The sequence below is a fragment of the Cricetulus griseus genome, chromosome 3, assembly GCF_003668045.3.
Source record: "Cricetulus griseus strain 17A/GY chromosome 3, alternate assembly CriGri-PICRH-1.0, whole genome shotgun sequence".
Classification (NCBI taxonomy): Eukaryota; Metazoa; Chordata; class Mammalia; order Rodentia; family Cricetidae; genus Cricetulus; species Cricetulus griseus.
Window position 1 is genome coordinate 103,214,163 of NC_048596.1, and position 27,218 is coordinate 103,241,380.

General features: G+C 44.6%; 1 protein-coding gene across 2 annotated transcripts in view; it reads right to left on the reverse strand.

Moving 5' to 3' along the window:
- Tenm4 (teneurin transmembrane protein 4) overlaps positions 1-16,404 on the reverse strand; it is a 719,910-nt gene extending 703,506 nt beyond the window's left edge. For both annotated transcript variants that reach the window (XM_027407666.2, XM_027407667.2), the window contains exon 1: positions 16,050-16,404. The gene's annotated coding sequence lies outside the window, so the exon portion shown is untranslated. The remainder of the gene's footprint in view (positions 1-16,049) is intronic.
- Positions 16,405-27,218: the final 10,814 nt, after the last annotated feature.

The following is a 27,218-nucleotide window of genomic DNA, read 5'->3' on the forward strand; positions in this document are numbered from 1 at the left end:
CCTAGTTTGCACCTTGCTCCATGAACAGCATTATCAAATGCTCTGAAGTGCTGCCTCATCTTTGACCTAGAAATTTCAAGTAAAGAAAACAGGTGAAAGGAATTAAAACAGAAGATCCCACAGCCATGTGAACCTCAGTGTTATTTACAGTGGTAGAAAACTGGAAACAACAGTACGAAATTAGAGAAATAATGGTATATCCTTATGATGGAAAATTACATATAAATGGCATGCTCGAGAGAAAAATGTAATGGCATGGGAAATGATCTTAACATTAAAGTCAGAAAATAATGGGTATAATTTGCTCTATGTGGTAGGGGTGAGCAGGAATAGAGGAAGATTAGAATTTCAGTTAAGGGACCAGAAAGATGGTAACTGGAACATTAGTAACCCCAGTTCCAGGGGATCTGACACCTTCTTCAGATCACCATGCATGTGGTGAACACAGATACATGCAAGCAAAACACTCAAGCACATAAAATAAAAGCAAATAATCTAAAAGATTTTTTTCAAAGATTTGCACATAAAACCAATATTTGCTATAAGACCAAAATGTTGGAGAGAACTGTTGTTTGTATAACTACAGGGATGTATGTTGTTTTTACTTGCTATCTGGGTTACCTTAGGCTTTCTAAATGTTCTGGTGTTAATGTGAATTGTTCCTATCACGAGGGAAAAACACATAAATAAACACATGATTTTCTATTCATTTTAATAGTGCAGAAAATTGAACCCATTGCCTCATGCATGCTAGGCAAATTATCTATCACTCAACTATATTTCCTGCCCTCAAACGTGAAAAAAACTATAATATCTTTAATGTAATACTTTAATAATAAAATTGCTACCTCCTCCACAATATGTCACAAGGTTTAATAGATTTAAGGATGGTGAGGAAGCCTGGAGAGCAGACTGCTCCAACTGCAAATGCAATTGGCACCTGCATGGCGATGATGGCCACTGTTTACTCTGTTGATTGGCATACTGCATCGACCACTACAGAGACCACAGCAACCCTAACAGCCAGACACACATGGCTGGTAGACTTCATTTGCTCTATGACAGTCCACATCTGGTACTTATGGACTTGGGGAGATGAAGAGGAGAAAAGTAGAAACAGAGTGGTAGATCAAGGTTTCAGAGCCCTGCTCAGCAAAGAAAGGGTGTCCGTCATCAGCACTTGTATCTCCAGGGAGCTCGTCAGAAACACAGACTCTCGGGTCTACTCTCCAATCTGTCGACTAAGAATCTCTGTGCATGTGGCAAGGGGTTGTGTGTGGTGTGTGTGAGTGTGTACAGGAGCATGAGTGCATGCTTTTCCACATATGCATTTAGAGGCCAGACATTGGCATTTGGTGTCTTTTATCTATCTCTTGATACCTTATTTTTGAGACAGAGTCTAGCATTGAACCCGAGGCTCACTATTTTCACCAGCCTGGCTGATCACGGAGCTCCTGTGATCATTCTGCCTCTGCCCCTCCCAGTTGTGGTGTTACAGGAACAGGCCAACATTCCCAGCTAGGGATCCAAACTCTGGTTCTCCTGTTTGTGTGTCAAGCACTTTACCCACTGAGTCATCTCTGCAACCCTGAGAACCTGCATCTGAACAAGTCTCAAGCTAGTTCCTACATGTTGTAAGGCATTTCTTGTTTGTTATTTTGTTTTGTCTGTTTCTTGGGACAGGCCTTTGTATGTTGTCCAGACTGGGCTTGAATGTGTGATCCTCCTGCCTTAGAATCCCAAGTTGCTGGGACTAGAGAAATGCACTGTTACATTTGACTCTAAAAGGCCTCTCTAGACATACATGGTCCCCTGGAGAAGGGGAAAGGGACAAGATCTCCTGAGCTAATTGGGAGCATGGCGGGGAGAGGGAGTTAGAAGAAAGAGAAGGAGAGAAGAGAGGGGAAAAGGAGGACATGGGGGAGCAAGAAGATCTAGTCAGTGGAAGAATAGAGGAGAGCAAGAAAAGAGATACCATCATAGAGGGAGCCATTATAGGTTTAAAGAGAATTCTGGCACTAGGGAAATGTCCAGAGATCTCCAAGTTTAACCCCATCTAATAATCTAAGCAATAATTGAGAGGCTATCTTAAATGCCCTTCTCTGATAATGGGACTGATGACTACCTTATATGCCATCCTAGAGCCTTCATCAAGTAGCTGATGGAAGCAGAAGCAGATACCCACAGCTAAACACTGAGCTGAACTCTGGAATCCAGTTGCAGAGAGGGAGGAGTGATAAGCAAAGGGGTCAAGACCAGGTTGGAGAAACCCACAGAAACAGCTGACCCGATCAAGTCATGGACCCAAGACTGATAGCTGGGAAACCAGCATAGGACTTTTCCCCTGAACAAGGATGTCAGTTTGGAGGTATGGGCAATCTATGAGACCTCTGGTAGTGGATCAGTATTTATCCCTAGTACACAAATGGACTTTGGGAGCCCACTCCACATAAAGGGATACTCTCTAAGCCTAGACACACTGGGGAGGGCCTAGGCCTTGCTCCAAAAGATATGATAGACTTTGAATATCCCTCACGGAAGGGCTCACCCTCCCTGGGGAGCAGAAAGGGGATGGGATGGGGGGGGCAGGGGAGGAAGGGAGGGAGAGGGAACTGGGTTTGACATGTAAAAGAAACTTGTTTCTAATTTAAATTTAATTTTTTTGTTTGTTTTTGTTTTTGTTTTTTTGAGACAGGGTTTCTCTGTGCAGCTTTGGAGCCTATCCTAGCACTCACTCTGGAGATCAGGCTGGCCTCGAACTCACAGAGATCTGCCTGCCTCTGCCTTCTGAGTTCTGGGATTAAAGGCGTGCACCACCAATGCCCGGCAATTTTAAAAAAAAAAAAAAATTAAAAAGGCCTCTATAATGTAACTCACTTTCCGTGTTTGAGATGATATCAAGAAAAATTCATCCAAAGGAATGAAGGATTTCTTCATTTTTATTATGTGTGGTAACAGTATTCATATGTATTTGTGTGTGTGTGCATGCACATGACTTGGAGGAGGACATATATGCCAAGGCACATGTGTAGAGGTGGAGGGATAACTCTGTAAAATACAGTATCTCCTTCTACCTTTACATATGCTCCAAGGAGTATAGTCGGGTAATCAGGTGTTCGTAGCAAGCAACTTTCCTGGTTAAGTCATCTTGCCTACCAAGGACATCTGAAAAATTGTAGTCATCTACAAGATATGAAAGTCTCCCAAGTCCACCAAACTGTAGATCCTTCAGGTCCTTGCACGATGCCAAGTCTCTGGCACAACTTTGAGAGGTTAGTACCATGAGATGTGCATTTGACATGCTCAAAGAAATGAGACATCTCTCTTCTACCTAGAGAATCAGAAAAGCCCTCACAGTCTTGGGGGAGCTGTACAGGAGTGGTTAATGGGCACAGCCAGCAAAGAACATAAAAAGAGCAGAAGTAGCCCAAAGGCCTAGTGTAACACCTCCAGGCAAGGCCTTCCTTCCAGCATGCAGAATGCAGCTGTTGGAGAGAACAGAGCAGGCCAAGGGAGAAAGAAGGCTGACTCTCCCACTGAGATGCCCCAGTTTGCCAGAGGCAGGGTGGAGGGCAGAGCAAGAAACCTTGATTACCATATTCTAGTCCCATGGCCCTAGTGAATTAGGTCACTCAATATGGAATTCTTTCTGCTTCTTCGAAAAGGGGGAGAATCTAATGTTTAACGAAGTTCCATTTCTCAGCCCTGCCTGTACTCTGTGATCATGGTAGTAGCTTTGCTGGTCCCCTCCTCTCCTCCACCACCACCACCACCACCACACACACACACACACACACACACACACACACACACACACACACACACACACACACAAAGCACTCATGGGAAAAAGGGCTGGTCTCTAATAAGAACATTCCAGGGTGAGTCTGTTACAGTGATGGGGCTAGAAACCCCTGTCAGGCACTGTAATGAAACCAGAGCTAGCACTGAATAGTCATTTGGAGAAGCAAGTAGAGAGGATCAAGCTGGTACAGGGAGCAAAGGGACAGTTGATACTGAGCCAGGATCTGTTCATCAGAGATGGCTAGCTTTCTACTTCTACAGGTACTTTCATTACCAATGGGCAAGGATGCCAAGGTCCTCCTGGAGCCAGACTTGTACAACCTTGCAGCCTGTCTCTTCAAATCCTCCTATGTGTCTGATCCTCCCCAGCCCAGACCTGTGCCCACCACTGAATTGCACTGACAAGCTTCAGATGCAGGCCAGAGGACCCAGAGCTGAGCAGATGGGGAACAACAAGAAATAGGCCAATGCCAGAAGCCACCACTGGTACAAAGGACCCTGACCAAGATCCTACACAAGTACCACACAAATGCTTTAGAGATGGACTCCGATTTTCCATTTTATTACTGAAAAGAGGGAGGATGCTCAGAGGATTTCTGTGCATCTTATTTGAATGTTTGCTGCTATTAGGTGACAAGACAGAATTCAGCCTTCATTGTGCTGGCATCTCCCCAGTCTTGCCAGGCCCCCAAAAGCATTCTACAAAACCACAGCACAAGGTGTAACCATCAACAATTAAGGAGGAAGGAACCCAGAACTTCTTTGTAGCCCAATCAATTACTTCTCTTCCCTTTATATTTCTGTTTGCTTGCTGCGGTGCTGAGGATTGAACCCAGAGCCTTGCAGTGCCAAACAAACCCTCTGCTATGGGCTAAAAGTCAATAAATTACTTTTAAGGTTCTGGGAATAATCATGTTGACTCAGCAGCAATAAGGACTCCTAAGCTTGTCATGAATGATCTTTCCCAATAACCATGCTAACAACCCTGCCAACTTCTCAATTTTATTCCCATTTGATGAACAGAGAAACTAAGGCATGCAGACATTAAGTAGTTTGTCAAGGTCCCACAAAAAGCAGGCATTAAAACAGGGAGTGGTAACTCAGTTCCCCTTTCATATGTCTGCTGGGGTAGGGGGAGAAAGCTTGGGAGGAGATTGTTCAAGGGTTGCAGGGAGTGTACTGATCTACAGCCCTAGACACTGCCTGGAACGTGGCTCTATGCTGAGCCTCACAGTCACAGTCACTTAGCAGCTCAGGGCTACTTTTTAGTTAGGGGCCCTTTGGGTTTTAATCAGACAACCCTGTGAACAAGGAGAACAAGGCATTCCAGCTTTATTTATTCCTTGGGAGAGAGGAGCAGCAAGGATGGGGGCTTGTTAGGGGCTTACATAGCATTTCAGTGCTATGCACTGCAGGGAAGCCCATAAACACAATGGACCAGGTGGAAGACAGCTTCCTAGTCTGCACCAGAGACAGATGGGGACCACAGTCAGCCACGTCTGTACCAGGTTCAGCTCTGCCAATCAGAAGCCTGTCGGATAAGGATCATAGAACCACTAGACACCTTCTACCTTCCTCTGGAGAGTGAGGATCCCCAAATCTCCAGGGAACATCATGAGTGTACATTCTAGACAGTGCACATACCAGGCCCTAATGTCATCTGCATCTTTACCTGCTTGGGTTGTATCTTTACTAAGGTTAACACTGAATCCTCACTGCCATGAGATGTGAGGTTGATTTACTGCACTTTTTATTATTAATAGATGAGGACAGTGAGGTACAGAAGGTTTACCCAAGGTTTCCATGCCAGGACGTAGTGGCTCTGGGTCTGAATGCCAGTTCTTCCCCTGAACACAGTCTCCAAAGCCAATGTTCTTCAAATTAGCCTACCCTGCTCATCTGAGTCACCTCAGTATCCTCCTTTCCCTTTCCCTCCCTCCCTCCCTTCCTCCCTCCCTCCATTCCTTCCTCCCTCCCTCCCTTCCTCCCTCCTTCATTCCTATCTTTCTTTTTTTTCCTTCTCTGAACCTGAAGCTTGCCAAGTTGGCTAGACTGACAGGCCAGTGAACTTCAGTGACCTCTCCTCCCCAGCTCTGGGATAGCAGGCAAATGCTACACCCAGCTTCATACATCCATGACACCTGGGGTTCCAGACTACAAAGCAACATTATGGAGGTGGAGACAGGAGGATCCCTGGAGTTTGCTCCCCAGCTGTTCTAGCTGAATTGGTGACTTCAAAGTTCCATGGAAGATCATGTTCCAAAAAATAGGGTAGAGAATAGCTGAAGAAGATACCCACTGTCAACCTCTAGTCTCCACAAGCATACACACACACACACACACACACACACACACACACACACACACACGTGCATACAATTAAAAAAGAAAAAGAAAAATATATACATATATAAATAGGGATTCAATAATACGGTGTTTAGTGGGGGTTTTATGGTTTTGATTTTTTTTTTTTTTGAGACAGATATCACTATGCATCACAGGGCGGCCTCAAACTTATGGTCCTCCTGACTCAGCCCATCGAGTTACTGGTATTATAGTCATGGATCATAGTCGCGCTCTATATTAACTGTTGCTTTTGAAAATATGATTTGTGACACAGAAAGATGTCATCAATTATGTTTAGGCACTTTAGCCACATGCTCACTGGAGTTACATGGAACATACTCAATGCTTTTATTTTCATTGTAATAAGTCTATACTCTTGCTACTACTTAAATATGGTTGAAAAACACTAATCTCACTGGGTATGGTGGTCCACACCTGTAATCCTGGCACCTGGGAGGCTGAGGCAAGAAGGCTGAAAGATTAAAACTAGTGTGTTCTAGGCCAGCCTAAGCTAAGCTATACAGCAACCCTGATTCTAAATGATCCTAATTCTATATATGTGTGTGTGTGTGTGTGTATAGAGAAAGAGAAAGAGAGAGATATAGATATAGATATAGATAAGATATAGATATAGATATATAGATATAACATAGATAGATATAGATATATCTATCTATATTATAGATATATCTATCTATAGATAGATATAGATATAGATATATAGATATAACATAGAGGTAAGGAAGGAAGGAAAAGAAAAGAAAACTCCAAACAACTTTTAAACTTTGTACAGTATCATAACATCTAACTACAAGGCACTTTGTCCAGCCCATTCCCTACTCTTTGTTCAACTAATAAGCAATACTGCAGGGAACATTGCTATTCTGGAAACTTTTCTGCCTGTCTCTGAATGTCTTCTTTGGCTGGATCCTTAGTATTGGAATACTGGACTAAAGGGAATAAGTGTTTCTGAAACTACTGGCAGTTACTGCCCAATTACTTTCCTAAAAAGGGTGCATTCATTTGCATTTCCACCAGCGGGGAAGGAGAGTACCTGTCTCCCATCATCCTCTCCAGGAACCAGCTTTATCTTAAAAATAATCTTGGCTAATAAGAGAAGTGATAAATAATAACATGAGCCTTCAAAGAGGTGCAGGAATTGTGTGCACTGACAGGATTTGAGTTCGTCCTTTGGTGTCTAAAGCTGGCTCCCTAATGGCCACCCCCAAAGTGCTGTGCCACAGCTTGAACTGCTCGATATTCTTCATGTGAGAGCCAGTTTGGAGAAGTTTTACATTTGAGCTCCATGAATGGCAAGGACTTTTGTCTTGTTCTTTGATTATCCCCATCATCTAATTTGGTGTTACCTCTGAGAACTTTCCACAACTATGGAAGCATTCTATAACTGCAGTATCTATTATGGTAGCCACTATCCACAGGTGGCTCTTGGAACACTTGAAAAAATGGCTTCCTCAGTTGGAGAAATGGGAATCTTAGTTTTGTTGCATGTAGGTTAAATTAAACTTCAATCGTGACTAGTGACTACTGAGCTAGATTGTGTAGCTCAGTGCCATCTATGCACTGTAGTGCAGACTATTGAAGGAAGAACTCATGCAGTCTCATAACTCCACCTGCCACGACCATATTTCCATCAGGGCAAGAGTTGGCCTCTTACCCCCTCAGCTTCCTGTGTCCATTTATTCTCTCAAATGGAGGCTAATGCTACTTATCAGTCATGTGGGGTCAGCTAATTAATGTTTGCAAAGAGCTGCATTACTAACTGGTTCTCAGAATAATTGCACCTTAATAAAATGTTTAAACAACCAGTTCTCGTCCAGAGGCCAATGAAGGGCTGGGTTTATTTAGTAAAATGCTGGTTTCTCTGACTCATCCTGAACTGGGTCCTTTCACTGTGGACCTTATCAAAACAAACCTCTCTCATTGGGAAGGTTCTGCCAATAAGCAGATACTGAAATGGGCCTTCACTGTGGAGTTGCTATTACAAGTTTGATGAGTAAATTAATGATACCAACAAGATTGGGGAGGGTGGATATTTAACCAACTTGAACAAATTGCTTTTAAGCTCTTAAGCACTTTAATTGCTTACATGATAGTGTTGCACATTTGTAAATATCCTGATCTATTCCTAAAGTTGGCCGAGAAAAAAACAAACAAACAAACAAACAAACAGAGGAGAAACTCAGAAAAAAACAACCACTTTGTCAACCACTTTGATGACATGGCATTCTAGAAAGTTTTATGGTTACCATTCTATGGAACAGAGCAGGTGAGAGCTAGAGAGACCTACTATCAAATGTCAGTTCCAAACATGTGACCTTGGGCAAACTGTGCCTCCTTACCAAGTTTCCTCATCTGGGATGGAGTCCAATGATACTTGAAAGGTGTTCCCTTGATTCCTGTCCCTTCTTTCACTCCTTCACGACTTAGGACAAGAGGATTCACTATACCCATCTAGCTGTGTCTATGGAAATGAGGATGCCAGGGTTCAGGACCCATAAGGAAAGACAGATGCTCTCTTTATAATGCAAGCCCTCAAATCTAGGACAACTGGAATCTCTTGGTGTCTGGGGGGTCACTACTGTCATGTTCTAAAAAAACCAGAGAAGAAGGCTCTTGAAAACATTCTCCTTGGTATGCATTTTCATTCAATTCTCATTGGTATGACACAAAGCCTGGCATCCATCAGCAAACTGATTAAAAGTGCAAGTTCTTGAGTCCACCAACCCACTGAACGAGAGTATGCCTCTTAACAGGATTCTCATTTAGGTGTGTACACATGCTCAACTCTGAGCAACACTGGTTCCCAACACCCAAGGTGATTTCAGAGTGAGGGAAACTGGCTCTAGGAATTAGCAAGGTATGTGCAAAGCTCTTACCCTTTTGTTTGACTTTCAAAGCACACGAAGTCCAAACTTTCAAAAACCAACAAATTTCACAGTAAATAAATAGACTTTTTCAGGGGAAAATTGTTTGTTTGTTTGTTGTTTTGAGACAGAGGCTCTCTAAGTAGCTCAGTCTAGCCTTGAACTCACTAGGTAGCCTAGGCCAGCCTAGAACTCCTGGCCTCCAAGTGCTGGAATTGCAAGTGTATGCCTTCAGACTCTGTTAAAAACACATTTTTTTGAAACCTGATTTCCAAGACACTAATGGTTAGCTGATTGCACTCGGTATGCTCTGATGTTCCAGGTCCCATGCCACAGAGCAAGCACATGTCAAATAGGGAAAAGAAGTGGGCAGTCGCTATTGCTCTATAGACTGCTTCACTTGCCTGTTTCCACCTGTTCTCCAAACAAAAGACAAGCCTCGGTTTGATGTTCAGACAAGACAAATGACAAAAAACGTTCTCTCACTTTCCCTGATGAAACCAGAGTGTCATAGTTATCAAAGGCAGCATCTAAACCTTGTCTGAAGTCAGAGGCAGTGACCATCAGAGCCACTCCGTTTATAGTGACAAGCCATCATCCAACAACCCTGAAGTGACCTTTTTTTTTTTTTGTCCCAGATCTAAGGGAATTCCTGATTTCTCTTGCTGGGGATGGGGACATCTTGGAAATGGGAGGCTTCCCTTACCGGTTCTACAGAGTTCTTTGTCAGGTAACAAGTCATCTAGCCACAGGGAATAAATCCTTTCTGGGTCACAGAAAAGCAACAGGGAAGGACCAAGGCTGACAAATGCACCCTCTGATTGAAGTGGATCGTGTACCGAGGGGACAAGATACCCAACTAATTTTGCTTTTGAAACAACAAGTGATTTATTTACCGTTGCCCTGGGATAGTGAAGTGAACAAAGGGTTGGTTTGCAGTGCAGTGCTCCTTGCAGGTAGGACAGCCATGCTTCTTTGAGAACACTCTCCCTCTCCATTGTCTCTTGTGGGGAGCTCCTAGGTCAATCTAAGGCCTCTGAACCAAGGAAAGGGAAGAAGTGGAAAGCGTGGATCTACCCTCTCTGCAAGTGCTGGAAGACATGCTCACTTCTCCAGGGAACTGTTTGTCATTTATCATGGAGCCAACCCCACCTACAAGGCTGAGGAACATATTTACATATTTCAACTCCACTGCTGGCTGAAGCACCAGAGAAAGTGATGATTCCAAGACAGCCAGAGAAGAAAAATGTTCTTGGAAAAAAAAAAGAAAAAAAAAAAAGGATTTGATTATCAGTTCAGCAGAACATCTTAAAGTTATGCAAATCTCTAATGTGAGGTTTGCATGTCACCCCTACCTTCCTCTCCACCTCAGTTTCTAAGCTCAGAGGGGATTGGAAAGTAAACAGCCAGATTCTGGTTTAAAAAGATGTAGACAGCATAGTTTAGCCTCCTGCTTCTCACGTGTGACAGAGCCTTGGTACAGTGCATGCCTTTGACTCTGCAGTCCGACTTTCTAGGAAACTGTCTTAAGGAAATGCTAAACTTCTGTGGAATTTACAAAGCTGTCTATTGTGGTTATATTACAATAAAACACTAAAAGTAAACAAGAAATCATAAAGTGAGGACTGGCTAAATAAAAGCATTCCATGTTAAAACATCTGGGCTCTATACTGCCATTGAAATTGTTGCTATGAGTGCGTGTGTGTGTGTGTGTGTGTGTGTGTGTGTGTGTGTGTGTGTGTACGCACGCATGCATGCAAGGAGTTTACAACAGGATACATCTGAATGCTTTATCACTAAGTAAAAGTAAGCATTCAAAATATTATAAATGTGATCTCACTTTTTCTGTACTCATAGTCTCAAGATACAACCCCAATAGCAAGTAAATTTTTTCGATTTTTTTTTGTCTCTATTTGTCTGAATTTCTTCAATGACAACATTTTACCTAGGAAATCTGAGCAAAACCTATAGAGAAAAAAGGATGACAAAGTTATAAACATATAACCCATACAACACATACCATATATGTGTGTGTGCTTATGTGTATGAACACATACATATACATATACACATTTATTTTTATAAGTTTCATTACTTTCCTATGGAAAGTTACAAGGTTTGGGAATCCATGTTACTTAGCTCTGTGGGTTCTGGAGCATGTTACTCTCCAAGTGGCTCCTCCAGCTGTCTGCCAGAGCAAAACAAAGATGGAGTGATTCTGCTCTCAGTTGCAATAAACTTGTGTGATACACCATGTAAGAAGGTAGGTAAAAATTAGCCCTTTATTTCTAAGTTGACTTTGATTTGCTCTACTAAGCTTTTAGAAGCAAATCTTCAAGGGGGTGACTTAAATCCTGTTGTTCCTTTGTCTCACTGTTTAGAGTGATGCATGTGGGAGAATGTCCTGGGACTGGAGAATCTAAAGCCTGGAGCCTGGGCAGAGCAGCTGTCTGTCAGTATAGGACAGGGAGCTAAGGACTAAGGCAAGCATTTGCATGACTGTGCTTATCCAAACTCGTTTTCCTTCAACCTCCATCATAGTTAAATAGTGGAAACTGGCATCTTAAACTGAGTCTCTCACTGGTGTTGTCCAACAGTTTTTCCCTTAAATTCCTAATCACCTCTTTCCCCAGAGTTGTAACTTCTGGTCTGAAAATATCAGGTTATATAATATGCCAATCTGCACAAGGATGTAATTCTGTCAGAGAAAAGGGACCCAATGAAGCACAAATTCTAACAAAGCTGGAAATGACTTTTCTAAGAAAAGAGAAGATATTTTTGTTTCAAGCATTTGAAGCTGGTTTTAAATAGACTTTGGATGCAATGTTGCTGGTTCTTTGGGCACTGTTGATTTCCCTGACTAACCTCACCCAACAAATGTACAATACTGGAGAAAGTTGAAAAGGGTGGAACAAAAGGATCAGCCGTGAAGTTTGTCAGAGGTTTAGTGGGCATCAGTGCTTACTTACAGTATCATAAGGTAGATGGCATCATGACATTTTGCAGGGGAGAGAAGTGAAACTCCCAAAATAACCTGCCTAAGGCCACAGGGCCACAATCCCTAAGCAGTGGAATCCCCATCAACATCCTCCCACAAAATAACAAAAGGCTGAAGGGATTATACTAAAAGGAATTAAATTCTATTGGAACAGAGTCCTCTAACCCAATACCCACCCTTCTGCTGGAACATCTGCTCACTACTTAGCATTCCAGTTCATTCCTTTTGCTGTACTCTAAGGGTTCCTCCTTAAACCTAGCACTGGCTGTGACTCCCACCACCCCACCCCACCCCACCCTGGAGCAAGGACTGACTCTTTCCTTCACAGGGTGGTTTCATGGCTTAATGCCCAAAGCCTACTTCCACCCAGAGATGCCTTGATTAAAAGCAGGACTAGCAACCCAAGAGCAGGGGAAATCTCTAGAGAATGGAATCTCTCCATCCCTGACACTTCCACCCAAGAACATGGTAATTTCACAAGCTACCCTGCTTTTTGCCCCCACTCACTCCAGTACCCATACCGGGAGGAAAAGCCTCTAAACCTTAGGAGCATCTACAGAGGCATCCACCACTCTAAACATCCACAAGGGCCTACAGCTGACAATTAAAAACTGGGAGCAGTCATATAGCACAGACTAACCCAGTCCCACTAAGAGAAAGGGTTTCTTTGTCACCCTCACCAAAGATTCTTTTACAGTAGTCTTACAATGCTTAGAATTAGGGAAATCCTGCTTTCAGGCTATGGTATGGACTGGTTACATCCCTTTCCAACACACACACACACACACACACACACACACACACACACACACACACACACACACGCAGAAAACTTGTTCTCACTGCCACCACCTGTGAAAACAGTCCTTGTAACTTTAGCATAGAGGGAAACCTGCAAAGTACAGCTGCAGGGCGCATGAAGCACACCCAGGGTCTTAAAGAAAGTGATCAGACATTGGAAGGGAGGGATGCGTGCTGGAGACCCCAGCTGGGTCCTGCTCCTGGGGGAACTTGGCTGCCACAGTTTGGGTTTCTGTGACTAGACCCCGCCCACTCTGCAGCCCCGCCAACGTCGACCACAGATCAGGCCACCAAAAAGCCCAAAGCCGAGGGCGCCTAGCCCAGGTTGGCAGACAGCTGAAAGGGGCCGCAGCCAACCCTAGAAGGGTTCTTCCCGGAGGCTTCTAAAGGCGGATGAAGAGAGGTGAATCACGTGGGGCCAGCAGCAGGGCTGGGGAGCTAAGTGTTGGGCCCCGAGAACTGGGAAACAGGTTGTCGCCGCCGGACCCATCCCCACCCCCAAGCCACCCGATCACGAACCAACTCCCGCCATGCCTTGGGAGCGAGGCCGGCCGGCTCTGGGGTGCCGTCTTCCTTCCCCAGCCCCAGCGCCTGATCCAGAGCCGCTAAGCAGCCCAGGCGAAGGCGCCTTCAGCAAGGTCAGGACGCGGCCGGCCGGCACCTGGGGATTTTTCCCAGCCCAGCGTTGGCTTTGCAATCACATTGTTAAGGATCATGGCAGATGCAGGAAATCCGAACAGCCCCACAGGTCTGCGCGAGGGAGGATTTATTTTACAGCGCCGAAAGCACTCCGACAGACCCAGGATTTCGGGAGAGGGGGGGATGCGGAGTTTCAGGACGCCAGAATGTGGCAAAAACAAACCCTCCCCACCCATGCACGCTGTCTTCTGACTGGGGAAGGGAGTTCAGGGCTACCAAGCCCCAGACTTCAGCGTTCTGCAGGGTTCTGCCAGGGCTGGGATAGCTTTTCCCTCTACAGGCGAAAAACAAGATTTAAAAACACTCCACTACTGTGGTTCTCTATCAAGGCCCATCAACGTGCGACAGGCTGCGGCAGCGAAAGGAGGCAGCGAGATGGGGGTGGGGGCAGGTGAGCGCCATAGAAACAAACTGTTTTTCGTCCAGGAGGGAGGCAAGGGTACAGAGCCATATCAAGCACCCATTCCCATCGCATCCGCATTAGATACACAAATCGTTGCTTACCACCTCAGAGGCAAATAGTCTACTTCCCAACCACCACCACCCCAACCTGGGCCTGGATGCATGAGGCACCTGGACATTTCTAAAAGAGACCGGGGCAGGGGCGCAGGTTTCTAAACAAGTGAAGGGAGGGGCGCCGAGAGGGGCAAAGAAGAGAGTCTTAGGGCTGCCTAGAACACCATTTTTCCTAAAAGTACGTTCCCTGGTAGGCCTTCCAACACCCCCCTCCTCGAGTCACAAGGTTCCAAGGACTTAAAGAAACCTGAGTTCTGACCGGTTCCTCTTCACCGCTTAATCTTGGATCTCCACCCACTCAGTCCCTGCTTCAGTAACCGGTTCCTTGGGGGCAGAGCTTTAGCATCCAAAGCCCATTTCAGAACTGGGCGCCTCGTTTACAAGATGTTAAGATCTCCATATTCGAAGTGGATCTCCCTCCCAGGTACTTACAGTCCCCAAGCAGGAAAACTTTCAGCAAGAACCGGGTGCTCGCAATACAGTTCTGGGTAATCACCGAGGCAGCTTATATAATTGTCCGCGATACTGTTCGGCAGATATCTTCCGTTCACGGCCTTACAGCTCAGCACATGGGCACCCTCTGGCCCCGGCGCTGGGGATCGCGAGCGTGCCCCACCGGCGCCTTCTACAAAGCAGCAGGGCAATCTCCAGGGCTAATGAAACGCCGCCAATAGTGCGCTCAGATTCCGGCAAACCCAGGCTAACTCCCTGCTTCCCCGTAGCTGCGTTGGTGGCTTACTGTTAACTGCATGTGTACAAACCTTCTCTCCAGGGATGGGGAGGGGGTGGCGACAGAGTGAGGGACTGGTGCAAGTCTGAGGAGGGGCTCTACATCTAACCTGAGCAAAACTCTCATCCACACAGACCCCGAGTTCAGAAACCATCTTAACGCATCCCACTGAAAGGGGTGCCAATTTCCAAAGTTAGAGACCACGCAATTGAATTTCCAGTACTTTCCAACCTGGCCTAGGCGGGGGCAGGGCAGAGAAGAGGAGGGCAGTGGCCAGAGAAACCCACCTACGGAACCGCCAAGAAGCACTGACCATTCAAGCCATCCTCTCCCCTTTCCCCCAGGTAGTTAGCGGGATATTCTTGGGTTACATGTGGACACACACACACACACACACACACACACACACACACACACACACACACACACACACCACGCCACCACCTTCTATCCGCTCCTCCAACGTAACGACTGCATTTTTAAATCACTAGGAAAATGACTAAGGAGACCAGAGATCACATTTCAATACACAGCACATTTCCCGAAGCTGGGGGTGCAAGAAGTCACACACTCACACCCGTGAACCCTCAGAGAGTCCATCCAGCGCCTGTAGCCTCAACTCGTTCCCAGACAAACCGAACTGAAACAACGCGGACGACGAGCATAGGCGGGAACCAGTGGGGTTTCAGGGGGCGTGAGGCTTGAGGGTCGCGTCCCCGGGTCCCCGGCACCAACCGCAACGCGCACGGGGGCCGCTGCAGCTGGCTCTCACCCAGCAGGGCAGGCTGCAGCACGGGAGCCCGGCGCCGCCTCGTGGGCTCCTCCAGCGCCCTCCGGGAATCTGGGGCGGACGAGTCTGCAGAGGGGCTGCGGGCGACTGGGCCGTGGCGGGGAAAGGGAGCCGGGTGCAGCAGACCAACCTGGACCGATCCTACCCGCGGTCCAGAGTCTAGGGCTGGCCTCCACCTCTCCACTCTCCCCCAACAGTGGCTCCCAGGCTCCAGTCAGCGGCGGACTCCCGGGGCTGCGGTAGCCGAAGCTCTGGGCTCCAGGCTCCTTGCCTTGCTGGTAACCTAGACGCCCGGCTCTCCTTCTCTTCCTCCCTCCCTCCCCGGTGCGGAGCAAGGGTGCAGGCTAGCATCTCCCAGAGCTCTCAGCGAGTTGCATGAGCTGCCCGGACCTGCGAGCTCAGAGAGGGGCGACGGAGCTGGCGAGCCGCCGCCGCGGTTCCCAAGGCGCTTTTTCGGTAGAGCTGATCACGCCGCCTTACCGTGGCTTCAGGCTGCCACCGCCGGGGAAGCGGGTCGAGGACGGCGGGGAGGCGAGGCACTGCGCGGCTGGCTCCACCGCTTCACGAGCCGGATAGAAGCGCCCAAGAAGGATCAGATCCCGGTTCTGCGCTCAGCTCCGACGAGACCAACAATAGCTCCCGCGGGGAGCAGAGCCCCAGCGAGTCTCCGCGTCTCCAGCCCGCACGCACACGCCGGACTCCGGCTCCCGGCCGCTCCTGGCCGGCTTCCCTGCCAGCACTGCTGCCCCACATGAAACAGCTGCAATCCCGAGGATTCTGGGGGTTGGGGCGGGGGTGAGCGCGCGGGTGTGTGTGAGTGTGTGTGTTTAATAGCTTCCCTCCTCTTCTTCCCCTCCCTGCCTGCTCGCCTGCCTGCCTAGGTCCCCCACCCTCGCTCTCTTACACACAGGGCGAGCTAGCGAGCTAGACACACTCACACGCGCACACGCGCGCGCAGACACACACACACACACACACACGCACACACACACACACACACACACACACACACACACACACACACACACACACACACACGCAGGTTACATGAATGAGAGGCGGGAGCCAATCCTAGGAGCCCCAGCAAGCAGTGCTTGGAGCAGGGCTGCACCATGGCGCCTGGGGGCGCCACACAGGTGATGAGCCCCTCCTCCCGGGGCCACTCGCCCTTCTTGCCTCTTACAAGCCTCTGTTGTGTGCATGTCTTCCCCTATCTCCTTCCTCCCTTTCTCTGAGCTGCTTTCTCCATCTCCTCATCTCATTTTTTCTCTGGAATTCTCCAAGCTCTTAGTTGAGTATTTTTCTCGGGTTTCCCTTTGACCCTCCCTTCTGGTTTCCTCACAGCCTTTCGAAAACTTTCTCCTTCCCTGTCCCTACTTTTTTCTACTTCCTTCCCTCTTGTCTTTTGTTCTTGTTCCTTCCCTTCAGAGTTGTTTATTAGTATGCGGTGTTGTCCGACTCCTCTCTCTCCTCACACCTCTCTGCTGGCCTTGGCCTCTCTCTTTGCCTAACTCCCTGAAATGCTTTTCCACACCTCCAACACTTTTCCCGGGTTGCCTTTGCCAGCTTTTCCCATGTCTGGCTGCTGCTCTGCTGCATGGCCAGAGGTAATTAACGGTTCCTTCCTTGGGAATGCAAGATGCCTTAAAGAAAGGCCTTCCTTCCTCGGACAACTTCCCCAAAACCATGGTAACAGCTACTGAGTCGTGATAGCAAAGGGGGGGGGGCAGCAGTGAATACAGTCCAAGAAATTACCGTCCCTCATGAATCTGGATCGTAATTGCCAGCATATTACCAAGGCAAGGACATTTGTCTGTAATAGAGAGACAGCTTGAACTCACAGAGGCTTTCCGGAGAGAGAATAAAGGAATCCCCACCCAAAGCCTGCTTCATGCTGACTATTGTAGGACTTGACTTCAGCATATTTCCCTTCGTCCAGCTTCAGTTTTCTCACCTGTAAAACAGGTTATAGCCACCTTACTAGAAAGAACAAGGGACAGAAAGCATTGGAGTACATAGAAAGTACTTAGCGTCCTTCAGTTCTTCCATCTTCTGCTATCTCGCTATAAAGTGCTTTGAGAAGGATAGGTGATGGTGCTGAATTCACACTATGTGAAAGGAAGGTTAGGCTCTTACAAACAAACAAACAAACAAACAAACAAACCTGCTACTGTGTGTTCTAGAGACCCTGTGCTGATTACAAAGCTATCCTGGCTTATAGACTTGGTGTATTGGATGCCCCTTAGTATATTCCCACTTTAGCATACAGAAAGGCAAGACTAGGGATGGTGTGGGCAGATTGCTTTATAGGCAGTCCAGTCTGTTTTTAAAACCCAAATGATGAGTGAACACTGACCACTGACAAAGCCTTTGAGACTAACTAAAATGTCAAGCCTTTGGGAGGCATTTATCAACTCCATGTCCACTGTAGACATCAAATGCTGACTACCATCATTAATGGCAGTCACATTACATCCTTCAACAAGTACCTGTTGGCCATCTAATCTGTGGCAGGTATGTAATGGGCTCTGGCTGCTTAGCTATGAAGCCAACCGTCCCTGCTTTCTGGACTTCAGTGTACTAGATGTGTCTCATAATTACATAATGAGCAAGAAGACACACATGATCTGAGCAAGTGCCATTTCTTCAGTGGCAATTACAGTCCTTATTAAAACATGAGGTCCATGATGGGGATAATAAAGGATGTTTGAAAATGAAAACTTTGGAAATTGCCTTCAGACTATGCACCTTCTTCAAGCTGTAAGAAAACAGGCCCTGATGTTGAAGGTAGTGGATGTTTAATGAGAAACAAGATATTTACATAGGCTCAGAGTATCTCCCCCAAGATTCAAATCATTTCAAAGGAGACAATAACAGCTCCAGACCTGAAAACTGTGTCAGACTCCACCTTCATCAAAACGTTAAAGTTAACATCATAGGGAGAGTGACAGGCACCATGTGCTCCTGACACTGTGCATGACAAAGGGCATAATGCCATTTCTGTGGTATGTCTGCAAGAAATAAACAACCAGAATCTAATCATTGAGACATGTCAGACAACTCCAAACTGAGGGCTCCACACATGCTGCATGCTATTCAAGAACAGCAAAATCATGAAAGAGGTCTCCAGAGTAGTTTCAGATAAAGGAATAGCTTAGTCATTATTATAATAAATGCCACAAGTGATCTGCAAAGAACATTAATGGGGGAATTGTTAAATAAAATGAATATTTTACAATAATATGTCCATGTTAATTTCTAGTTTGGGTGGTTATACAGGAGACTATCTTCCTTTTAAATAAATAGACAGGTAAGATATTTAGAGGTTCAAGAAAAGTAGTAAAGCCAGTCTTTGCTTTTAAAAAGAGACACAAGTGTAGTTGTGTCTGCCTGAAAGGTACAGTAGGGGATCAATATGTCTATCCTAATTTAGGGGCAAGGGAAGGCTTCCTGGTGGGTTAGCTTCCCAAGGCAGGCTAGAATATGAAAGGAGAGGGCTATCTTCTCAAACAGGGAACAGTCCAGGACATGAGGCACTTAAGGAAGCATAATTGAATGTGTAGGTTACAACTGGATCAAGTTTAGAGCAGTAGGCATGCTTGGATGAGGTAGGGGTCTGAAGGAAGCCAAAGATCCAAAGGTCTCAAAGTTCACTTCCCGGGATGGGAGAAAGTTACTGAAGGTTCTTACCTCAGGAGGCAAGTGCTCTTGAGTATATTTGAGACAAGATGATTCAGCAGTAGGAGGGAAAAATAGAAAAATGGGGGTATCTTGGGAAGACAAAAGATAGGACTAAGCAAGTCTTTTAGGAAAACTTAGATAGCTGTTATGAAGATGAGGAGAGGTCTGAAACCTGGGGGAAGCCCAATGAGCATGCGTGGGCGACTGACTACACGGGGTTGGGCTAGAAATCCAAAGTCACAACCAGTTTTCTAGTTTTGTTATCGTGGTGGAGAATGGAACTACTTTCATTGCAAAGTGGAGTTTCTAAGTAGAGGGCTTAGAGGGGAAATAAAGTCCGTTGTCATTATGTGGTAATCAATTTTGTTGCTAACTTCACATGCTCCTGTGTGGCTGTGTTGGGCCACAGAAAGCACATGACATTAAAAAAAAAGTGGGGATGGATACCTAATGTTACACCAAAGGCTGGGACACTGCTTACAAGAGACCTACATCATTTATAATGATGGAGACAGAGATCAAAACAACCTAAAAGGTCAAGTTTGAAAAGCAAAAGGGGAACAGCCTTTGTTATAATATTGTACATATACTCTTAAAGTATATTTTGTCTAGTTTTTCATACCATTAAAATATCATTGTTATTATGTAAAAAATTTAAAACAATTCAAAATTGATAATTATACTTTGAAATCTTCTAGCAAAAATATCTGGGGAACAAGAGGAAATAAAAATATTAGGTATGATTGCCTCATGTTGGTGGGATTACAGGTAACAGGTATTTCCTTTTTTGTATTTTTATATGTTCTCTAATTTGCATAATAAATGTTCCTTATTTTCATAATACAAACTAAAGAACTATCATTGAAAACACAGTCATGGCTGGACCACCTTCTCCATCTACTCTATCCCTTTTCAAGGTGCCCTCCCCACTCCTCTAAAGAGCTAAGTGCCTTCCAAGCTTTCTCATCCAGAGTGAAATACCAAGGCATTTAACAAACCAGGGGGAGCTTATCAGCTGGCCTGGAGAGGGGAGGGGGCCACTTTGTAGAGGAAGATGCATTATTAGAGCTGGTTGGAGCTGTATATATTAAAGATATTTGCATTGCCCTTATTGATTCTGTAATATGTTACAAGGAAAAGAAAACATAGAGTGGGGCCAAAAAAATGTGAGTCTTTAAAGGGCAAGTTTTAATTAGGAAACATATTTATTTGAAAAAAATTCTGTTCAGAGACCAGCAGTTACTACAGAAAGGTTTCTGGATGTGAGTATTCCAGGCAAGGGGTCACAGAGGGCGACAGCCAATGCTTGCTGCCTGCTGTCTGATACTTCATCAAATACCAAGCTGGTTACATAGGATTTAGACACCCACTGGTAAGTCCCAGCAGACTTTCACAATTAGAGGGTAAGGAAAGGGCCAGACCATGTCCCCAGGCTTTGGAAAGCAAGTTCTAAGCAGAAAGCTTGTAGAACAGCTGCTCGCTGTGTTTCTACTTCTTGTTTAGCAGGAGGCCAGGACCAGGACCAGGATTCTCCAATCTGAGTAACAATAACACAGCACCTAAACAGAGCCCTTTCATCCTTTCATCTGCTGATTCTCTCAGTCCCTTGACTAGCCAAGGGGGAGCCGGTGACAGAAAAGGAGAACCACCCAGAAATGGTCAAAGACTGAGTAGTGCTGAAGGGTGCTAACAGGCAGGTGGGAGGGGTGAGGGTGGAGGTACAGCAGCAGGAGAAGTTCCAGGAAGTTTTGGGGTGTGGCCTGGAGCTTACTGGATGTGCCATCTGTAGGATACACTTGATATCTGAGGACAGGGGGCAAGTAACTGAAGTCAGTGTGCTGCTGGCTCAGCAACATGAGAATGGAAGGTTAATGTCAGAACACCCAGGCACCTAGTCTTTCCAAGCTCAACCACATTTGTAAAAGGCAAGAGGTGAAGAGGTGATGTTTCCCTAGCAGGCTGACTCAGGGAACTTCTGTGCTGTCTGCCCAGCGTTTGTCTAACCTGTGAACTGTCTTTCTACCTGATGGGAAAGAGAAGCTGGTATCTGGAGATAAACAATGGCTTACATTGTCTGGTAGCAAGTAAGTGGGGTGGGGTTGCGCAACTCTGTTCAGAAACATCACAAATATTCTCTTTTAGAGGAGGTCTTGTCCTCCACCCTACTCCTTACTCCTAAATGTTCAGCAATGTATCTGGCATTTACATATCTTTAGCAAAACTTCCTTCACAGAATTAAGATAGATGTTAATGCAAAGAGCCTAGGTGGCCAGAACACCGTCCTGGAGACCCTCATTTCAATTGTAGCACCATGCCAAGTGATTGACAGGATCTCTATTTCCATATCAAAGGTGAGAAAACAGACAGGGAAGTTAAGCCAGGGCTAATGAGATGGCTCTCATCAGGTAAAGGGGCTTTATCCGAGCTTCATCCCTGGGTCCCACATAGAAGGGGCAAACCTATTCTCATAAATTGTCCTTTGTGCTGGCTAGTATTATGTCACCTTGACACAGATATAGTCATCTGAGAGGAGGAGGGAACTTCAACTGAGAAAAAGCCCCCATAAGATCTGACTTAGGCAAGCCTATAGAGCATTTTCTTAATTAGTGACTGATGAGGAAGAGCCCTGCCCATTGTAGGTGGTGTCCTCCCTTGGGCTGGTGGCTCTGGATTCTGAATGAGCCATGGGGAGCAAGCCAGTAAGCAACACTCCTCTGTGGCCTCCAAATCAACTCCTGCCTCAAGGTTCCTGCCTTTAGGTTCTGAACCGACTTCTTCAGAGATACACAGTAATATGGAAGTGTAAGTCAAATAAACCCCTTTCCCCTAAGCTGCTATTGACCATGGGGTTTCATCACAGCAATAGTAACCCTAACTATGACATCTTTAATTTCTACACTCAGGTCCTGACATGTCATGAACATGCGTGTGCATTTACACACAGGCAATAAGTAAATACAATTTAAAAATAAAACAGAGAAATTAAGCAAATTGCTGGAAGTCACTATTCTAACACTATTTTAATGTGGTGATATTGTTTATGATCTAACAAATAAAGCTTGCCTGAAGGTTAGAGTGCAAACCTAGCCACACTAGTCAGCCATATAGGCTGGACAGTGGTGGTGCACACACTTTTAATCTCAGTAGCCATGCTAATTAGCATAGAGACAAGGTGGTAGTGCTATGCACCTTTAATCCCAGCACTAGAGAGGAATATAAGGTGGGTGGAGACAGGAGTGCAGAGTATTCAGTCTGCAGTGATGCTCTGAGGACAGGATCACTCCAGCCTTTGTAGAGGTAAGAACTCTCTAGTAGTTGGCTGCTTTGCTTTTCTGACCTTCAGCTTGAACCCCAATATCTGTCTCTAGGTTTTTAATATTTGTGCTACATTCTAACAAATGCCAAAGCTAGTGGCCTTCTGGTATAGACTATACCTGAACACCACATTGTGTTGGTTAGGTGGGTAGAATTATTGATATCAGTAGTGAAGTGAGTGAGCTTGTAGTACAATTTATGGTTTATTTAAGCTTGTTGAGAGTAGGTTAACACATTATTTTCCATGATAATGTTCTCTTTATTTCCTTCATTGCATATCTTACAAATTAGAGTTGCAATTGCTTTGTTTATTCATGTCTTTTATTTTCAAGATGGAAGATTAAGTACCATGAGTGGAATGACCACACTGTCTTTTAGCTGCTGTTGTATTTCCTAGCACCCAGCACAATGTCTGGCACTAAGTAGGTGTTAAATAAATACTTGTGAAGTGAATACATGAACATGAGCTCCTGTGGTTCCACAGCAGCAGAGCATCTGTGAGCCTCCATGCATGTACCTTGATGAAAGCTAGAGATTTTCCATGAATTCACTTCATTTCCATGCCAACACTATACTATCTGTCCTTGAGGGCATGCAGTTCGGGCAGCAGGGCTGAGATTCAGATGAGCATGTGATGATTCTGATGTCAGATTGTGCCCTTCCACTGACATTTGCTCCCAGATAGCAGGGAAAACACTGGTCAGAAAATAACAGCATCTGTCCTGGTCAAAGGTGACTAGCTGGCAAAATTTTGTGGCCGAAGCATTCTCTCGGAGTAGCCACCGTCTCACTCCCCAACCACCACCACTCAGCGCATCTCCTGACCTTCCCTGCATGATGTTTCCTTAGTGGGAGCACTTCCCAGGGATCTCCTCAAAAGGCATTTTAATGCTTTTCCATTTCTCCAGCCTGCTTGATCCCCTGTGATACTCTCTAAAAAGGATGCCCCTCAGCCAAGACCTCAGTCCTCCCAGTTGCCCTCCTCCTCACCTTGCCACTGGCCTAACAGGCTTCCTTGTCATTTGCATAGATGTGTCCTCTACACTTGAGGTAGGTCAGAGGCAGGTGCTGGTGTGCTGCAAAGCTAAACAGCTCCATCCCCTACTTGTAGAAGTCGCTGGCCTTTATGAGAACTGTGTATTGGTCCTGGATATGTGGCAGAGATAACCAAGAAGGGAACAAAGAGCAAACATGAAAGCTTTAAGAAAGGCTTTCACTCAAGCCTCAGAGCCTTTATGGTGTGAGTCACTACACTATACTTGCCAAGCACTTGACAAGTATTCACACACTAGGTCCTCTTGGATCCTGTTGCTGCTTCCAAGTCATATTATCATCCAATATTTTCAGGCCTTAACAGCCTATATATGCAGTAACAGAACCTAACACTATTCAATTCCAAATACTTTTCTTGTTTACAGTGTATCTGGAAGTTATGTGTGTATGTGTGTGTGTGTGTATGTGTGTGTGTGTGTGTGCGCGCGCACGCGCGTGCACGCGCGTGTGCCTGTGCATGTGTGTAGCCTTATTTTTCATGGTTACATGCTATTTCCGCATACACATATGTGATACTTTGTGAAGTTGACCATAGCAATCACAGCAATTGTGATAATATTGACTTAAATAAAACTCAGGTAAATAACATAAGATAAAGCACACAGCAGTTGTTCCACAATGTTAAATAGGTAAATTATATTATCACTCTCATGTCTGCTGATTGTTAGCAAAGCAACCCAGAAAGAGGTAAGACCTTAGGTCACTTCAGGAGTGACAAACGCTCCAGTTACTTGTTGAAGTCCCTGAAGGGAATTGCTTCCTTTACATGTTAAAAACTTACTTTGACCTGTGGAGGTCAAAGGGCAACTTGTGGGATTCTGTGGCTCTCTCCTTTCACTTTATGGGGTCTGGGAATTGAACTCCGGACCTCAACTTGTTAGCAAATGCCTTCACTGACACTAAAATATCCAGCCTTTATGTGAAACTAAAAATTTAAAATTCTAGAGAAATCATAGGCAACAATTTATCTAATGGGGGTGGTGAATATAGAAGACCTTCTCAAATGTCATATTAAATGGAAGAAATCATAAAGAATTATGTAAACTTAAAAATATGTAAAGTTAAAATACTGAAAGTCTAACACAAAAGTCAGAAGAACAAAAAATGTTGAAGTATTTGAAGCATATGTGAAAATGTGAGTTAGTATCCTTAATATATAGTGAAGTTATGCAGACATATAAGAAAAAGACATCTTGGGGCAGGCCAGATGGTTCAGCAGTTAAAAGAATGAACTGCTCCATAGAGGGCTAGGGTTCACTTTGAAGGGCCATACAGAGTGTCTTACAATTGTCTGTAATTCCAGCTTCATGAGAGCTGGAACTTCTTCTGGCCTCCTTAGATATCTCCATGCATGTTCCCATACCCACAAACAGACATAGAGGAATGCACTTATTTACTTATTTATGTATTTATTCATTTATTTATTAAGCCAGGGTTTCTCTATGTAGCACAGGCTGTCCTGAAACTCACTCTGTAGATCATGCTGACCTTGAATTCAAAGATCTGCCTGCCTCTGCCTCCTGAATGCTGGGACTAAAGGTGTGTACATACAACCACTGCCTAGTAACATACACATAATTTAATTAAACAAGTAACAAAATGAAAGGGGAAACGTGAAATGATATCTCAAAAGAAAAAAGGGCAAAGGACATAAAATGCTAGTTTATTTAAAAATGCTTTTTGTACAATATACATATTATGCATATATTATGGATATAACTCACTAATGACATTGAATTGTGAGGTACAATGACATTGTGTTTCTGTTTCATTTTGGGTTTGCTCCTCAGATGAGAAAACATAAGAAAAAAAGTACGAAGAAGAGTGTCACTTTCCCTATTTATTCTTTACATAAGAATATGAGCTAGATTATTAAGCCATATGTACTCAAAGGTCTCAGCTGTGAGTCACTTTCCACCTACATTCTATGTTTGCCAGTGATTTAATGTTGTTAAAGAAAATAATCAGGGCTGGAGAGATAGCTCAGCAATTAAGAGCACTAACTGCTCTTCCAGAGGACCTCGGTTCAATTCCCAGCACCAACATGGCAGCTAACAACTGTCTGCAACCATCACACAGACAAACATGTAGGCAAAACACCAATGCACATAAAAATACATTTAAAAATATAAAATAATCACAGGGACTCAGAGAACTGTAGAAAACATTACATGAGTGCTGTGATCAATCCAGGCCAATTGGAAACACCCTAAATATTAACCTATTAATTTATGATCAAGTGCCTTGTGGCACACAGGCGTATGTTACAGAGCCACTACAGATTATGATGTAATACAACATTTAATGAATTTGTGAAGGATTTGCAATAAATATTCTTGTGACGTTTCCTTAATGCATTATAGAGAATTCCAAGCAAAGGAAGTGTTGATAAACTCCTCCCATCACCTAGCTGCAGTAATCAGTAGCTTGCATCCAGTCATGGTTGACTGACACTTCTTTCTGTGTTATTTGAATGAAGAATCTAGGAACTATTTCATTTACCCACAGATATTCCAGTCACCATCACTATAAGATATGAGCTATTTTTTAAAAAAATATTAGGTTTTATATTAAAACAATAGTTTTTATCAATATTATCAAAGTATTCAGTTGCTGTTAAAATTGTCCCTTTTGCCAGTCTATTTGTTTGTGTCATCATCCAATTAAATTCTACATGCTGCAACTGATTGACAGCTCTCCTAAGTTCCTTTTGATCTACAGGTTTCCTGCCATCTAGTTCTCTTCTCTTTTAAATTAGTTGCTACTGATTTATCCTAGAGTATTCTACAATCTAGTTATGGCACTCTTCTGGGAGATGTTTGAACACCTTTTGCTTTCTTTCCTTAAACTTGAAGTTCATTCTAGAAGCTTGGTCCCCTTCAGAGTTAGTTTTTTTTGGCCAGACTGCTTTATAAATGGTAGAGTGTGCTTCCATCTGTCTTTGTGATGTCAGCAGCCTTTGGTGCTCATTGACCAGATTCATCATTTCCCCGGGGGCTGTAAAGAGGTGATCGTCCATCATGCCTTCTTCACTTTCTAGCAGAATACTTCTATAAAGAGAAATGACCTTACACGAGCTCCTTGGTTATCTTAAAAAGGGAGGATCCATTTTTGATATTTTTCCTTTTACCTGCCAGATTTCCAAAACACAAGTTGGCTCCTTAGAATCTCCCAGAAGTAAGAAAGGCTGTGTGTGTGTGTGTGTGTGTGTGTGTGTGTGTGTGTGTGTGTGTGTGTGTGTGTGTTTAAGAATCACTAATGAGGGGTCAGAGAGATGGCTCAGGGTTAGGAGTAAAAAAAGCAACTTTCAATTGTCTGTAATCCCAGTTTAGGAGATTCCATGCTCAAGTGCACACACTGTAGCTTCCACATACAGAAGTTAAAATAGTGAAAATAAGCAAGAAAAGAATATTAGTGAATTTATGCATTTAAATATATCTGATGTATTGTTAGTTTCAAATTATCCCATCTTTTGACAGTTGAACATTTTCATATGCATTCCTGAGCCTTTTGAAATCTCTTTTCTTTCTATAATAAATGATGTTCCAGAACTAAACACTGTGACACTTGCTTGCAGTCCCAGTTCTCTTGAGATTGAAG